Raw genomic sequence first — 14,789 nt, 5'->3', positions numbered from 1 at the left:
TGCAGCAGAAATGAACCCAACTAGTATTCATGAGAACATGGGTATGATCCCTGGCCTCTCTCAGGCTCAGGCATTGCCTTGAGCTGTGGTGTAGGTTGCGGACGAAGCTCAGATCCTGCGTTGTTATGGCTGTGGTGTAGGCTGGTAGCTATAGATCCTATTTGACCCCTAGCCTGGGAAGTTTCATGTGCCGCATCTGTGGCCCTAAAAAGCAAATGAAATGAAATGAAAAAATAATTCAATGTCCAGCTCAAACAACTCCTTCACTATGGAGTCATTCCTTATTTTCTGGGCACTCCCCATGATTCATGCCTTCCATATGCCTTACAAATTTGGTTCTTTTTTTTTTTTTTTTTTTTTTTTTTTTTTTTTTTTTTTTTTAGGCCACATCTGTAGCATATGGAAGTTCCTGGGCTAAGGGTCAAGTCAGAGCTGCAGCTACTGGCCTATGCCACAGCCATAGCAATGCCAGATGCAAGCCTCATCTTCGAACTACACTGCAGCTTTTGGCAACACCTGATTCTTAACCAACTGAGTGAGGCCAGGGATCAAACCCACATCCCCATGGACACTATGTTGGGTTCTGATCTTACTGATTTATAACGGGACCTCTACAAATTTGGTTCTTTATCTGTTCACAATTCTGTCTACTCACTTTGGGGGCTTTTGAAATGCAAGAACCATGTCTTATTCATCCTTGTGTTCCTAGTCCCTAATCACTTAATAAGAATTAAGTCCCATTAAGTCTCAACCCACAGAAACTTACATCTCCAAGGGTTCTGTTCAAGGTGATGATGAGATGATGTGATCATTTAAGCTCAGCTAATTGGTTAATTGGAAAATGTCTATGGAAGAAGTTAGGTTTCTGGACCCCCCGCTCATCTTTTTCTTAGTGGCTATCTGTCATTGCTTAATCCATCAGTGACTGAGACTGCAGCAGTCTCATTCAGAGGTGAATTCAGCTGCAAGTGGCAGGAAATTTGGCCAGATTGAAATAAATAAGGAAGAGGTTTATTTTTCTCTTCTATTAAGAAGTCTAGGAGTTCCAGTTGTGGCACAATGGAAACAAATCCAACTAGTATCCATGAGGATGCGGGTTTGAGCCCCAGCCTCACTCAGTGGGTCAGGGATTGAGTGTTGCCATGAGCTGTGGTGTCAGCTGATAGCTGTAGCTCTGATTCCGCCCTCTGGCCTGGGAACATCCATATGCCACAGGTGTGGCCCTAAAAAGCAAAAATAAATAGAAAAAATTTTTTAAAGTCTAGGAGTTCCTGCTGTGACTCAGTGCGTAAAGAACATGACTACTATCCATGAAGATGAGTGTTCAATCCCTGGCCTCGCTCAGGGGGTTAAGGATCTGGTGTTGCCATGAGTTGTGGTATAGGTTGCAGATGCAGCTTGGATCTGGTGTTGCTGTGGCTGTGGCATAGGCCAGCAGTTGCAGCAGCTCCAGTTGGACCCCTAGCCTGGGAACTTCCATATGCTGCGGGGGTAGCTCTAAAAAGAAAAAAAAAAAAGTCTAGAGGTAGGTCATCCAGGGCTAATGCAGCTAATTGTGGGTGTCTTTGGCTGCCTAGAGTTCATCTACCTCCCTGCTCCACTGTTCTTAGCGGCTTTCGTCTTCATAATTACAAGATGGCTAATGTGTGAGGCTTTGTCTCTATGTTCCAGACAGGAAAAAATGGGAACAAGGAAAGGACAAATCAATGAAGGACCACACCAGCCAAATCTAACCCTTGCCAAGCTTTTCAAGAGCCAAACACAGTGGCTTCTTTAAGTCTTATTGGCTGTAACTGTGTCACATGTCTGTTTCTAACTGCAAAGGAGGCTGGGAAATCTAGGATTTCAGCTAGGCTTTGCTGATCAAGACAAAATTAGGGTTCTTTCAGTAAGGAAGGAATAAGGGAGATGGCTGTTGGGTCCAAATCTAGCAATGTGTGCCACCGAGCACTTACTGAGCATCCTGAAAGCCAAGGAAGAAATATGTTTGAATCTTTGGGGCATTTTCTCAAATTGTGAGAAAAGGCTTTTTTCCTGCCCAGGATCTGGAAATATGTACCTTGCCTTCTGTAGAGCTGTGCCACCCAGGTAGTTGGGGGTCTCCTCGTCCCTTGTATTATTCAGGGGTCTGCAGAGAAATAGAATTAATATCTCTAGCTCTCTTCTCTCTCTCTCTCTCTCTTTCTCTCTCTCTCTCTCTCTCTCTCTCTCTCTCTCTCTATATATATATATATATATATATATATATATATATATACATATTATACATCTATCCAAAGAGTGAGAGATTTTAGGGAATTGGCTTATGTGATTGTGGGGGCTGGCAAATCTGAAATCCATAAGGCAAGCTGGCTGTTTAGAAATTCAGGGAAGAATTAATGTTGGAGTCCTGAGTCCAAAATCTGCAGGGCTGGCCAGCAGATGGGAAACTCAGGCATGGTTTCCAAGTTGCAGCCTTGAAGAAAAATTGCTTCTTCTTTGGAAATTTCAATCTTTGCTCCTAAGCCCTCAGCTGATTGTATGAGGCCCAGACACATTATTGAGAGTAACCTGCCTTACTCAAAGTCTACTGATTGCAGGAGTTCCCATTTTGGCACAGTGGAAATGAATCCAACTAGTAAACATGAGGTTGCAGGTTCGATCCCTGGCCTTGCTCAGTGGGTTAAGGATCTGGCATTGCCATGAGCTATGGCATAGTTTGCAGATGCAGCTCAGATCCTGCGTTGCCGTGGCTGTGGTGTAGGCTGGCAGCTGTAGCTCTTACTGGACCCCTAGTCTGGGAACTTCTGTATGACGAGAGTGTGGTCCTGAAAAGCAAAAGCAAAAACAAAAAAAGTCTACTGATTGCAAATACTAATCACATGATATCTAGTCTGATTTTTGACCAAATAACTGGGGGCACCATAGCCTAAACAAGTTGACACATAAGTTAACCAGTGTAGCCCTCAAATCTAGTTCAGAACCACTGCCTGGGGAATGCAGAGCCCTTTCCAAGATGGCTTCACGTTCCCAGTCGCTTTTGTATTTAGGGCACCTCAGGCTCCACAACACATTCTGCTGTGCAACTTCCAACCCCAGCCCAGTTCGAGTTGGCCCTGAAATTCAAGCCTGTCCTCAATATCTCACCACAAAGCACCATTTGCATACAGCATTTGTAGATTTTAAAGACTTTCCTCCAGATTAGTCAAGCTGGGAGATATCCTTACACTGTAACCTTTGGCCTTCTTTCTTCCCTTCTTGGCAACTCATTTTTGGACTGAGACCTACACTAAAACCCCAAATTCTTTCTCCCCGATTATGCAAAAGAATTTCCCCTCTTCTGATTTAAAAAATCACAAATTTTCAGGTGTTGAGGGTTCACTCCAAGGCTTTATGAGCACAATGCCTTTTCCAACAAAGACATTCATTGCTTTCTCCAATTGAAATTCTGGTGCCATTGCTAGGACAATAGTATAATATATTATATATACTATTATATATGAAATATATTGCAATATATAATAAATATGTAATATATAATAAATATAAGACCAATAAAACATGGCCGTTGAGAGAATTCAAACTTTCCAGACAGGACAGAGTAATCAAGGCACACAGAGAGAGATCCCAGAAAGCTGTTACAACCCAGAGGAGTTGCCATATTCTTATGCCAGTGAGCCCAAGGTCCTTAGCATGGTACACAGGTCCTTGCTTTTTACCCACTTTCTCATGCCATCTACCCTCAAATTCTGTGTCACGTTAAGCTGCTGGCCATGTCTCTGTTCATGCTGTTTCCGGTATTCATCTCTTTCTCTCATCCTCTCTGCCAGTCATCCTGGTGAATTCATCCTTCTGAGAAGCTCTTCCAGACTCCTCGAGAGAAAATGTTGCCATTGCTTCTTGGACAATAATTCTCTCCCAAGAGCATCAGGAACTTAAGTGCTTCCCTGGTGCTGGCCATAGCATCAGGACCACAGCTCAATAAGTACTTGTTGAACTGAATTGAATTCAAATGAATTGGCACACGATGAAGTTCATCCTTGGAGATTTTCCACCTAACATCATTATAAAGCCAAGGAGAATTTCATTTCTAGATCCTATATTTAAACTACTGTTCCACTGCAATGCACTGACATTGTGGTTTTCAATTTTAAAAGGAAAAAGAAAAGATCCTGCATATAGTTCCTAGAGACTATATTTGGAGGTCCCCTAATATTTCTGGAAACCACAGCGAGAGAAACACTAACTTAAAAAAAATCAAGCTTTATTTTATGGAAGAAGACTTTCAAATGGGAATTGTTGCTCTGAAAGAAAAGTGTTATCTTTATAACTGATAAAATGTTTGTTTTAGATGATCATGAAAACTAAATCCCAAAGAAAAAATGTTCACAGTTCCTAAAATTTAGTCAAACCCCAGTTTCAGAAACAGTGAGGTCACAACTCATGAGGCAGGCTTTGTGGCAATATAAGGACAAGACCCTGAGGCAGAGAATCAGGTCCTCATACCAAGATGGCATTGACCTTAACTTCAAGGATACATTCGGCAAGGCCAAAGGCAAGTCTGCTTGGGAATGTGTGGGCTGACAGGTATGCACACATCCTGGACACAGAAGTTTCCAGTCGATGATGATTGAGCTCATGCGCAGGGCTCTACTCTCTCAGGTGGCTGGCATGCAATGCCATTAGGACAGGACTCTGAGGGGTCTCCCTGCCCCCTCCCCCGAGACACTTCTCCCTCTTCCTTTCAGTCCTGCCTTTGTGCCTGGGAAGAGAACACCAAGGCCTGGAAGGACACCCAAGTCTCTCTACATGAAGGCTGGCTGGCCCCGCAAGCTCAGCCTGTTGTTTGCCCAAGTTCCAACTTTCTCCAACTTAGCCAACCGTGGTCTCCTAGAGATCTTACCGAAACATTTGGAGACTGAGAAATGCATTTCCTGTGTCCATAGGATGTCACACACATCCGTCCTCTAAAGTCTCTCCCCTGCCGAAATGTGACTCATGGCGCCACCTGCATTGAAATCATCTTGAGATTTTGTTCATAATGAAGATTCTTTTTTTTTTTTTTAGTCTTTTTTTGTCTTTTGAGGGCCGCACCCACAGCATATGGAGGTTCCCAGGCTAGGGGTCTAATCGGAGCTGTATCCGCCAGCCTACGCCAGAGCCACAGCAACGTTAGATCCAAGCTGTGTCTGTGACCTATAGCACAGCTCACCGCAACGCCGGATCCTTAACCCACTGAGCAAGGCCAGGGACCGAACCCACAACCTCATGGTTTCTAGTCGGATTCGTTAACCACTGCACCATGACAGGAACTCCCGTAATGAAGATTCTTGAGCTCCACTCTAGACTCCTCCACAGCCTTCAAGTTGCTGCTTCAGTATATGGAATGACTGGCCAACGGGGACCTGCTGTAGAGCACAGGGAGCTCAACATTCTGTGATAACTTACATGGGAAAAGAATCTGAAAAAAATAAAGCCATGTTTTGGGATGGGGGGTTGGAGAAGGAGCTGCTTCATTGGTAGGAGATGCTCTGCTGACCTTCAACTTCTCCTAAGTCTTTCTTTCATCTGGGTTCACACCATTAGCTCCTGCTGTCCTGTTCACTTCCCCAGGTCTGACTCCAGAGCTGTCAAACAGGGCCACAGCAACGCGTTATTTCTGCACGTGCCCACCACTTCCCCAGGTCATTCAGAGATAGGTTCTGGCTGATGGTCTCCATGATCCTAATCTTGGAAGACCTCCCAATGAGCTGAGTGGAGGGCTGGCCACAGTCCCCTTGGCTGCCAGGGCTCTTTTACTCTCCAACAATTTTTTGACTCCAAGGAATTCTTGGGTTGACACCAAACACGGAGAGTGAAGTTCAGACATTCTTCCTTTTATCAGCTCCTTCTCCACCTATGGCTGCTTTCAAGGTGCCTCTGGAAGAGGGGCAGGCTCTGTGAGTCAGGGAAATCAGCTAATGTCCCTCTGTTCTGTCTCTCCTCTGCCCTCCTGCTCCCATTGCTTGGCCAGGTGGCAGATGCTTCCCTTGGGAGCTGGAGCTTGCCAGAACCTCTGGGCTGGTATTTGGACTGTACCTTTGTTCCAAGTTTTGACTTTGTCCAGAATAGTGTCATGGACTTTCTCATGTCTGGCAGTTACAGGCCAGCCCCATCTCCAGTCTTCATCTCCCTCCCAGCCCTGACTTCTAGACCCAGGAGGGAAACTTAGGGCAACCAACTCGGGTCTTTGGCTGGAAAGCCATGTAAATAAACAGGGCTAGGACCTAAGGATGGAATTCCTATTTCATTTGTTGCTCATTGTGCACCAAGAGGATAAAAGGATTCATTCAAACAAATAAATAATGTAGACAGATCTCTAAAGAGAGAAACCAAGGGAAGAGTGTCATGTACTAACACATAGGAACTTATTACAGAGATACTTGGGGACTCAGAGTAACAGAGGAAGTCACTTCCTTGGCCTTATTCGCTATGCGGTCATTCTTGTCACCAGAAATCCCAACAACAGAGTATGCCTGAGCTTTCAATAGCAATGGCAGCAGCCCAGTATAGGAGGACAGGCTCCCATGTTGTTCACCTACCACTGATGTTTCCCCAACAGGAGGATTTAATTGAGTTCACCAGCATGTCCTGCCTCTAGGGGGCAGAGTTGAGAAATGCCTCAAAGCAGAGGGCCTCCCTCAAGCTCAGGTAACAAGAGGGTTGTCTTCTGCTGATGAGCCTTTCCTTGGTCCTATAAATGGTGACTGGTTTCATTTACAAAGCCTATATGATGAGCTGTGGTCACTTTCACAGGGAAAATGAAAAGCAGGGAGGTTTCCTGAGATGGTGGATGTCTATACAGGTGACATATATGACTCAGTAACGCCTCCTTCAGCCTGTCCAAAAGATCGTGCCGAGAAGAGAGGGAGCACTGACCAGGAATATGCACAAGGTGGACTTAAAGAGGTTGTTCTGATTTCCTGCTCTGCACCACCACCAGCCATCCCACAGATGGAAGTGGCCGGACAATTGGGTTTGTCATTTGTGCTAACATGACAGAATATCATGGGCTGGGACTTTGCCATGATGCTGATGTCCACCTGTCTTTCCCTCCATTTAGAATGGTGGGCAGAATATTCTGACCCACCTGAAATAAGTGATGACAAGCACTCAGTCAATCACAATGAACACTGGAGGGGGTGTGGGTACAGCTCCCTCTATTCCAGCTCTATATTGTTGATGCAGTGCTTCTTACAGTGCCGCTTGACCAAATGCCACCTGCAAGAACCTGCCAGCAAGCAGGGGTTTTGTTTACACAGAACCCTCAATGGGATAATTCTCTTCAAAGACAAAAACAACTATAGAAATATTTACCCATGGCTTTCCTTTGTCCAGAAATTTCACCAAAAAAAAAAAATCCTCACAAAATACCCTACCTGGGGGAGCAGAAACTTCTAGCACTGTAAGAACCTCTTGATATCTTTAAATCATCCAAAAAAACTGGCAGACCACGCTCTCTCCTCTGCCTTCCCTGAAATTACGTTGGATGTGCTTTGAGGAGCTGTTGACTGAGAAAACAGGTAACGATAGGATGAATTCAGTGCCCCTTGTTAATTGAACGTATATTTTACAGATCACAAGATCTGCATATATTCTAAAAATAGCCATGCACACCTGGGAATGGCAAATTCTCTAGCAGTTTGCAGCTATTGCAGTCATCACACAGACCTTGCATAGGAACTCTGGATCAGAACCAATGGCAGAAAATAGTTCCCCAGGTCCCTGGCCCTGCTCCAGGGAGCTGTTTCTCTCCCATCGAGAATGCAAGACACCTTGGCCAGAAAGGGTCTGCAGTACTTGGCTTGTTCCCGAATTCTCTTCATTCTGGAAGACTCCAAAAAGACAAGCAAGAGGAATCAATTATTCTGGGACTAAGTCAGGGATTCTGGTATCTTCTGGAGTAAGAATTCCAGCCAAATCTAGAGTTGTAGGCTATCTAGAACATCCCAGAGTGATAGGGATGGAGTAGGATAGTTACACAGGTACTTGTGGAAGTCCCAATAGGGGACCATAGAGAGGGGAACCTAGAGAGCTTTGGGAGACCACTGTAAATTAACAATCGCTCAAGATGGCATTCCCATCGTGGCTCAGTGGTTAACGAACTGGACTTGTATCCATGAGGATAGGGATTCAATCCCTGGCCTCGCTCAGTGGGTTAAGGATCCGGCATTGCCGTGAACTGTGTAGGTGGCAGATGTGGCTCGGATCCCGCATGGATGTGGTATAGGCTGACAGCTGCAGCTCTGATTTGACCCCTAGCCTGGGAACCTCCATGTGCCATGGGTATGGCTCTAAAAAGACAGAAAACAAAAACATAAACAAACGAAAAAAACAATCACTCAAGAGAGCCATCAGAACAAAGCAGGCTTGCTTAACCACAAACAGAAGCATGAGATATGCCTCAGGTCAACCAGTGAAAAATAAAATGAGGCCTGCATCCAAGTTCAGCAAGATAATGATCCTTAGGACCAAGGATAGGAATTTAAGGGAAAGATGACATTACAGAGTAGGAGACCCTCATTACACAGAAACCTGAGATGATTCAATGTATTTTAGCCTATGTTGCCCCACTTCTGCTGATTTAAATAAGAACCATGACAGGCCTAGTTTGACCTCATAGGGTCAAATACTCTCTTACTGGATACAAAGGAAGAGCTAATGACGTAAGCCTGATGTCTACTTGACAAAAGATGAAGACATGGCCTTTTCCCACTGCCCACTTCCCTTGGATTAGATAAAATGTAGCCCCCCTAATCCTCAGGGAAGAGCTTCTTTTCCTGCCTGCCTGCTTGCATCTCTCACAAACATCCTATCTTCATAAATCTATTTCTTGCCTATCAATTTGTCTCTTGCTGAAATCCTTCTGCGCTGAGACACAAAAAACCTGAACTTCATTATGTCTGGACACCAGGTGAATGATTCTAATTAAACAAACAAACAATGTCAGTTCAAGTCCCAGTCTGGGTTCTGGCTAGGTTCAAGTCATAAGTATTGTCAATTTCAAGAGGACTTGCCTTGAAGGTCTTCTGGAACAACTCTACAGCTGTGTTGGGCCAAAGGCTGTTGAGCTCTACTTTTATATTAAAGTTACCACGTATGGCAAGTTTGAGTCAAGAGTTTGAACTTTGCTGCTTGGAGCTGTGACCTAGGGTGTCATTCATGGCAGATGCAGAATTACACATCCTGGTCTTCTTGTGTTTTGGGTGGACCATGTGACTAGTTCTGTGCCATGAATTTTTAGGAAATGAGATGGTGTCATTTCCAGGTCAAATCATTTAACTGACACTCTGAGAACCTCTAGGGCTTTTTGTCCCTCTGGCATTTGACTCATGGCCTTGAAGATGATGGCTGTTCCATCAACCTGAAGACTAACATGAAGGGAGACTCCTGGCTGAACTGGGATGAACAGATGGTATGATGGAAAGTAAATCTTTGTTGGGTAAACCACTGTGATTTCAGAGCTGTTACTGTATCATAACTTAACAGAGCCTGACCATATAGGCTAGGTAATAGTGCACAACAGTTCAACATTGTAGGTTCCCTGGGAAAATTAGATTGATAAACCAAAAGGACTATTTTTATTTTTTATAATAACCAGACACCCTTTCTAGTCCTCTCTCATTCTATCACCTCCATCCCTTGACTGATTTGACTGGACTTGGCTTAGTTTTCAGAAGTGGGGAGCTGGGCCAAGGCAGCACCACTAGGATGTGGTCCATAGACACACCTCTGGCCAGACTTCTTCTGAAACAGAATTTGTTTTCTGTCCTTTCAGAATGAGCCACACAGGCCAGGCAAAGAGGGGCAGACTCTCTCAGGGACTCAGAAAACATGGGACTCAAGCCTTTCTGCCTTTATGCATGTCAGTCTAGTGCTTTTAGCAGGCACCACTTATTGTGTTCATGATTTTAAATGGCATTTTGAGTCTTGGCCAATTTACATCACTTTCATCCTGTACCCTGAGGCTCTGGGACACTTGAATACACTGGGGTTTGTGTTTGGACAGTTTGCAATGATGTATTTCAAACCCAGTGTTTAGCTGCACACTTTAATGACAGGCAAGGAACAATTGGGCAGTTTGGCACATGTCAGGTTCTAAATGTAGGGATGAAGGTTCTAATGGTAACAGAGGGACAAATAGATTTATCCTCAACTTGGCAGCAGTGCTACTCTGCCATGCTCTGCCAGCCTGATGCTTGAGCACTTCCAGGCCCAGGACTTTCCTAAAACATGGAAAAGCACCCTGGAACCACCCATGAAAAAGGGGGGAAAAAATCTGCTTTGTAGCACCTTTTAAAAATACCAGTGTTTTGGGCAGGACCCTTTTGCGTGAAGACTCTTCAGAAAGCATGACATTTAGTCTTGGTCCAACATTATTGCTTCTCCATTGACATTTCGCTTCCTTTGATAGACATCTCATTATTAAGCATCATATTATTAGCGCAAGTGCTTTCTGTAGAAACATAAAAGCAAGGATGCTTATTAATCAGAAACCAGATTTTCTATTCAGACTCATCATCAGGGATCTTGGAAAATGTGAATAGTCTTATTGGGTTGAAGGGACTGAGAGCTGTTTCCTCCTGTGGTACCTGATCTGCCCAGATAATGGTATCCTAGGGAAGGTGTATTGTGAGGCTTAGGAAACACTGTTGATGCTGAGCAGTCTCGGGAGTACCTACCAGTCTTACAGGACTCCACGGACTCCTGGGAAGGGTGCTAAGAAGGCTACATGCTCAAAACTATCTCCCCACCAATTAGCCTGCATTTCCAACATTGGAGGTTATTCCTTATCCTAAGGATTTCAGATTTTGGAGAAATCGTGTTAATAACGGTTAAGTTAATAAACTCTAGAGCCATGCTCCCTGAATTTGAATCCCTACTATGTCACTTACTAGCTCTCTGACATTGGGGTAGTGAACCAAACTCTCTGATGTCATGGTTTGTGCCTGTGGGTCAGAAAAAAGTTTCTGGACTCGTACTGCGGTGAAAAGAAAGAAGAGTGTATTGAGCATGGCCAGGTGGAGAGAAAGCAGAGTTTATTGAGGTAAGAGATGCTTCAAGTGCAATGGGATGGGCCGACAATGAGCACGTGGTCATGTCTGTTTTTATAACCTAGGGAGAAGAGAGGTCACCAGATACACCTGCTGACCTGCTGATTGGCTGGGGAAAGAGGGGTCTTAGGATACACTTGCTGGTTGGTTGGGGGCATAGAAGGCCCCTATGGAGCAGAGTGAGGAGTGGGCCATATACCTTTCCTAGTAGGAGCAGGATGAAATAGGAGACCAGGTTGCTCAAGGTGGGGGAAGGGGAAATACAATGAGACTGGTGGGGTGATGATAAGGGTCTGGTTATTCTTTTTTTGGCAAGAGGGTTTGAGTTCTCGCTTTTTGAAGGGGACTTGAAGTCCAACACGAGACTGTTTCCTCATTTATAAAGTGGGGTAGTAATTGCCCAGCCTCACAGGGTCATTGTAAAATTTCAATTGAGTGGATCTATGGAAAATATGGAATTGATCCGCTATTAAGTTCCTAACTTGGAATTCAAGTCCCAGGAACAGCCAAGTGTCTGGCTAAGCAGTCTGATTAAGGAGTTACTTCCACGCCTGGAAAGTTCTTTTTGACAAGGATTTGGTCTGGGGTTTCCTGTTGCTGTATAACCTTCCTGAGGTCTTATTCAGTTCTAAACTTCCCCCAAGCAGTCCCAAATGAAACCCAGCAGGTCGCTGCAGGACTCCTAAGCACACAAGCCTTTCTGTGTCCTCCATTTCTTGTGTTTAGGGAATAAACTTCAGCCTCCATGACCTTCCCTGAGTTCCAAAGGGCAGGTTCAAACAGCAGCTAATCAGGGAAGGGAGGGGATGCAGAGACCAGGGAGGAGCAGTCAAGAGACAATAGTGCAGCCTTGGGACAGTGTCCTGGGTCCTCCTTCAAAGAACATATGTAACAATATCTTTGAATCCTTCTGCAGAACTAAAACCCCCAACAAATGAAAACCAGAGAGGAAGACCACCAGAACCAGTGCAGGGGCCACTAAACACCAACTTTGCAGAAGAATGCAAGTGTGCATCTAGCCTGATCCTTATCTGCAGCCCTATTTTCTATTCCCAAACCATAAAACCACTTCCTAGTCTCTCCTAAAGGAGGGCACAGTCTTTAAGGCCTCAGCCTGCTGGGGCCTCCTTTGCCTGGCAAAGCAATAAAGCTAAATTTTTTTTTGTCCTTCACCCAAAACTCTGTCTCTGAGTTTCTATTGGGACAGAGGCAGAGGCTGAGTTTTGGCAACACCACAATTCATCTCTGGCTACCTCTCCTCACGTAAGGGGTGGGGCCAACACATAAGGGGTGGGGCCAACCCATAAGGGGTGGGGCCAAGGGGCTGCTCCTATCATTCTCCAATTTTTCAGGCTAGAATCATGAAATTGTGATCCTTTCGCACAAATGGCTCTATCCCTTGTGCCATGCAAACTACTGAGCAAATAAAATAGAGGTTTTTAAAGTTCACGTTGACCTTTTTTGATGTCTGGCACAACCCAGTGCCATCAGTTTGTAATGGAAAATAGATGAAGCTCCTTGCCAGGCTTGCTTTTTAGGGAGCGTCTGCCTTCTCATTTTTAGTATCTTTGCCCTAGAATTTTTGCTCAAATTCTCCTTTTTGGTAAAACCCATGGGCATTGACTAAGCAATGATGGGTGATTTGCACACTGGTTAGGATTCTGCTTCTCCCCTAAAGAGAGGCACTTATGGTCTCCCATTTTCTTTAGTTTCTTTGTTAACATCCTAACAGTTCATGTTCATTAACTATTGATAATTGAAACTAAGACAGTGGGCCTAGAAAAAATATATAATATAAGCTTTTTATTATTTTTAATTATTGTTATTATTATTTTGCTTTTTTAGGGCTGTACCCATGGCATTTGGAAGCTCCCAATCCAGGGGTTGCATCGGAACTGCAGATGCTACCCTACCCCAGCCACAGCAACACCAGATCTGAGCCACATCTGTGACCTACACCACAGCTCACGGCAACGCCAGATCCTTAACCCACTGAGGGAGGCCAGGGGTGGAACTTGCATCCTCATGGATACTAGTAAGGTTGGTAACTCGCTGAGCCATTGAGGAGCTCCTCCTATAAGCTTTTGATTGATTGATTGATTGATTGATTGATTGATTTTGTCTTTTTGCTATTTCTTGGGCCGCTCCCACGGCATATGGAGGTTCCCAGGCTAGGGGTCCAATCAGAGCTGTAGCCACTGGCCTACACCAGAGCCACAGCAACATGGGATCCGAGCCGAGTCTGCAACCTACACCACAGCTCAAGGCAACGCAGGATCCTTTAACCCACTGAGCAAGGCCAGGGATCAAACCCGCAACCTCATGGTTCCTAGTCGGATTCGTTAACCACTGCGCCACGACGAGAACTCCTCCTGTATAAGCTTTTTAAAAAATATTTTTGGGGGTCTGGAGTCCGACAATGCCAGTTTATTTAATTTACTTTGGTCTTGCTTTGTGCTGTTTTTTCTTGTGCTCCTTCTCCAGGTTAATGGCATCTCTGAATATCAGCCTATTTGCTCCTACCTCTAAAATGGCATTTTTTATGTTCTTTTCCAAAAAAAACTCTTGACTGGGGTAGGACTGGGTAAACAGAATCTTCTCAGGGAACTGCCTTCCTGGCAGACATGGTTCAGCGGTGAAAACAAATAGAAAAATACCAAATAAACAAGTCTTTGCATTATTCGGCTTTGAAAAAGTAAAGAGGAACACATATTTATTTAATGGACCCACCCCATTGGAAAAGCCCCGGAGTGCTGAGAAAACATATGATTAAGGCTCTCTGAAGGAAGGAAGCAAATAACTGCCATTTTCTTTCTTTTTCCAAAACTGCAAATAAACTTGCCAGTAATTTTACACACTTCCTCAACAAAAATGTGATTCCCCAGCATGCATTGCCAGAGGGTAAGCCTCTTTGACCAAACCGAGGCAAGTGCTGGGAATCTGCCTTGATAATCATTTTTCTTCAGTCCCTTTGAGACGTCACTGGATTTGGGCTTCATGACTACGCAAGAAGAATGCACTTATAAATTGACTGTTGGAGTTCCCATCGTGGCGCAGTGGTTAACGAATCCCACTAGGAACCATGAGGTTGCGGGTTCGATCCCTGGCCTTGCTCAGTGGGTTAAGGATCTGGCGTTGCTGTGAACTGTGGTGTATGTAGGTTGCAGACGCGGCTCCAATTCCACATTTCGGTGGCTGTGGTGTAGGCCAGTGGCTACAGCTCCGATTAGACCCCTGGCCTGGGAACTTCCATATGCCGCAGGAAGCGGCCCTATAAAAGGCAAAAAGACAAAAAGAAAAAAAATCGACTATTAACAACAATGCACGTTATTTTTAGCTTGGAAAATTGGAGCTTTGTCCAGAGTTCACAATGACATTCAATTTCTATAGTGATAGATGCCAGATAAGGAGCTTAAGTATTTGACATATACTGTACATTTAATTCTCAGGTAGATATTATCATTTCTTCATCTTGCAGGTGAGACAACTAGACACAGAGAAATTAAGTACTATGATCAAGGTCACACAGCTGATAAGTGACAGAGCCTGAAGTCAAATCCCTGTTTCGAATGGAAAGGCCAGAGTCTTAAATTCTGTCATCAGAGTGCTTCATTAAGTTGGCACCTAGCGGAGTAACTCTTGTGTGGTGGACTTGAAACCAATATGTGTGGAATAAATAAAAAAGCCAATCCATAAATTGATCCTAGTATGATTCCT

General features: G+C 44.5%; 1 long non-coding RNA gene across 1 annotated transcript in view; it reads left to right on the top strand.

The window, feature by feature from the left end:
- Positions 1-14,789, top strand: part of LOC146400450 (uncharacterized) — a 69,096-nt gene that overhangs the window by 52,340 nt on the left and 1,967 nt on the right. The window lies entirely within an intron of this gene.

The sequence above is a fragment of the Sus scrofa genome, chromosome 8 (assembly GCF_054392235.1).
Source record: "Sus scrofa isolate SSC_HxYL_T2T_F1_AM1 chromosome 8, Sscrofa_HxYL_maternal_Yorkshire_Landrace_v2.0, whole genome shotgun sequence".
In the NCBI taxonomy this organism is placed as follows: Eukaryota; Metazoa; Chordata; class Mammalia; order Artiodactyla; family Suidae; genus Sus; species Sus scrofa.
Note: the sequence above shows the minus strand (reverse complement) of the source record. Positions and strands in the feature narration are given on the sequence as shown.